Below are 3,290 nucleotides of genomic sequence, written 5' to 3'. Positions count from 1 at the left end.
GTCTAATAACACTGAGCGCGCTCGGCATAGTTCCATCATGCCGCTCAAAGTGTTGCCACAAATAATGCTTAGTTTGCGAAACCCGGTTATCTGGCTGGTGGGGAATGGGAGCCTAAGCTTCAACTGTTAATGCAATCAGAGACTACTCAGACTTAGACGTGGGCGATCCTATATATGAAGGGTTATCCAAAACGCTCTGGGAATTCCCAAAGCGCATTCTAATAAATCTAACATGCCTAAGATGCCATTAACAGGAGGAAATGGCAAGATAATATAACAATATATGGTTTATGTAATGTAAAACAATTCAACATAACAAAAGAGAACCATTCCAAAACCATTTGATTAAATGTATAACCAGTAGTGAAATTACAATTAAAAACAATTTATTTACGGTACATTTTATTGTTTGAAACCATTCATGTACCATACAATGTACGGTATATTTAAACCCACGTATCAGTATTTTGAACAATTCATTAACAATAAAATGTATGGTTTTGCAAAAAAATATATATGGAGAAAAATATTTTTTTATATTGTTACGATACTTAACAACCTGTATAATATATTGTAAAAATCTTATTTACAATTCACGGTATGGTATCCAACATTACATCTTATTGTTTTTGTATTTTTATTTTTACAGTGGTGTCTATTGTAAAAATATGGTTCTAAATAGTACTGTTACAAAATAACGTTCGGTTTTTCTACTGTATTTTTTATTCGGGTGGTTTCTTAATGATGAAATGATCATATCAGTAACAAATTTTGAAAACGACGTATAACCAATGGTGTAGCATTGATTATACGTCGTTTTCAAAATTTGTTACTGATTTATCCATTTCTGCAATGAAAACGATGCATTTCATATTTTTTCATTTTAATTTAATAGGACAGGTCGGTGAAGTACTAGATTGTAGTAATGAGCTGAATGGGACACGTTCGGTGTAGTACTAGATTTGTAGTAATGAGCTGAAATTTAGTATGGTGAGAATGTCAATTCTCCGTTTCTGCAATGAAAATGGTGTAAAAAGCGTGGGTATTATGATTCCTTGGCTAATTTGATGCTGTTTGAGCAAAACTTTGGATAACTATATTGTTTATGTTGCAAGAAATGGAGAAAACAACAACACTTTTGCCCAAAGTTTTGCTCAAACAGCATCAAATTAGGCAAGGAATCATAATACACACGCTTTTTGTACCATTTCATGCGAGGTATGCACTTCAAACGGAATCGCTCAAGTAATTTTCGTTCAGTGCATTATTTTTCCGTGACCGGAATGGTCAAGAAATTCAACACAGCAAGCCCCATTTAATTTGACGTTTCGTTTCAGCTCCGTACTAGGATCCGGAATAAAGCGACGCTTTCTTATTTCTTGAGCGATTCCTTGCCTGAATTTCCCACGCATCGAGATAGGCCAAGAAATTTCTTGCGATCTGCATACCACCCATCACTGCAGAAACGGAGAATAGACCATTCCCGTCTGACCTAACCCCCCTGTTTCACATTTTTCTTCGAAAGATAATTGTTTTTGATGATTATTGCCGTTCTCAGATTTTTGATTCATGCGCTCCTGATTTTCTTACAAATTTTCAAAAATTGAGAATCTCACCACTTTTTGAAATAAAAAGCATCATGCGAAGTAGTTTTTAGTAACCCTAACATGGTGAACTTTTTTTTTCACCTCTCAGAAAATGAGAAACACATGGGAGCCCTATTCAACGATGTCTGTTTACATTCTGAAATGTCAAACAGCTCAGTCTCCTAACAAAAAAAAAAACAGTACGACTGCAGCGACCAACACGTTTGGTCGTGTTTCGCGGCGTGCTCGCCAGAAAGTAAACTCCATTGGAGTATAAACGAAAACTCGTTGGCAATATAGCGCTAGTTCGCTGCGCCATTTTTCGCTCTTTGGTAATCCAAGAGCATTCAGAATTAAGAAGAAGAAGAAGAACAAAAAAAACACGAAAGAGATTTTTCCAGGACGACAAACCTTTAGTTTTGAATTATTAAAAATATACGTAGGTAATATTTATAGTTCAATCGAGTTTGATAAATAGTGAGTTGTGATTCTTCTTTTTAGCAAAAGGCACCGGAAAGTTCTCTCCGCCAGGCAAAAGTGATGAAAAAATGACGCGATGGATCGTTCCAATTGTGGGCATTCCCGAGCACAGAAATTGCTTCTTTGCGGCAAACGGCGTTGGAAAGAGAACCACCTTTCGACGGTTCAGCTATTACGACAACGGATCGAAAGACAATGAAGCGGATTGCTTCTGTCACGCCAGTACAAATTTTCGGAAGCTTTGCTGGAGAACCCGCACGGACCGCGGATCGCGTCCGATTAAGTTTATCTGAATCACTTTCCGAAGCTTTCCAGCTTCAGCTGATACTGCTGCAGATTTAAGCCTTCGGCTTCGTAAACCAGATTTTCCGGATGGTGTTGGCGATACCGATTTTGGATGAGGAAGAACAGCCCTCCTAGGATGCCAGCGAAAACGACTAGCAGCAGACCGTGACAGCTCTCAGAGCGACCGCTCCGGACAGGATCGGACGCACGTAATCGGTACCAATGGCTGCCAGACCCCAACACAGACGCATGGCGGTACTGACGACCATCAGAGCATCCCGGCTTGCGAGGGAAACATCAGTTTCAGCGGGAGGATTCCGAGCAGTGCCACATACAGTGCTCCCTCCGCATTCCACAGTGTGACATGGTTTTCGGTGGCGGTAGCCAGGCGTACCGGACTCGCGGTGAACTGCCGAAGGCTGATCAGCGACGGAGTCGATTTTGGCAGCAACAGCGACTTTGAGGCGGAGCTCAGCGAGCGGGCGACGGCTGGGGCTTTGCCAGCGTTCAGCAGTGACACGAAGATGGGAGTGGAGTTCCGGCAGGACGATCGCAGCACAAAGTGGAAAACCATTCCCGCATAGAAAAATACAGTTTGCATTACGGTTCAAACAGTATGTCTCCTTTATCTGTCACTGTTACTGTATCACAAACAGGTGGTTTTCTGTTGAAATCTATGAAACTCCGGCATTTGATCATAAAGAACGGTCTACGTAACCCATACCAAGTTGTAACAATATGTCATATTGTGTAGAAATTGTCAAAACATATAGCGATGAAAGCTTGTGAAACATGGTGGCAAACTGGAATGACCATTTGTCAAATGGTTTGTGATTATATTTGCACAACACACTCACACACGGGTATTACACTGTATGCCACTTAAACTAAACAGTTTGCCAAATAGTTGCACACATTGGTGTATGTACCAATCAATTG

The 3,290-nt window shown here is 40.3% G+C and overlaps 1 pseudogene; it reads right to left on the bottom strand.

Annotated features, from left to right (window-relative positions):
* Positions 1-2,171: 2,171 nt before the first annotated feature.
* On the bottom strand, positions 2,172-2,925 carry LOC134287198 (succinate dehydrogenase [ubiquinone] cytochrome b small subunit, mitochondrial-like; annotated as a pseudogene).
* Positions 2,926-3,290: the final 365 nt, after the last annotated feature.

The sequence above is a fragment of the Aedes albopictus genome, chromosome 2 (genome assembly GCF_035046485.1).
Source record: "Aedes albopictus strain Foshan chromosome 2, AalbF5, whole genome shotgun sequence".
Lineage (NCBI taxonomy): Eukaryota > Metazoa > Arthropoda > Insecta > Diptera > Culicidae > Aedes > Aedes albopictus.
Note: the sequence above shows the minus strand (reverse complement) of the source record. Positions and strands in the feature narration are given on the sequence as shown.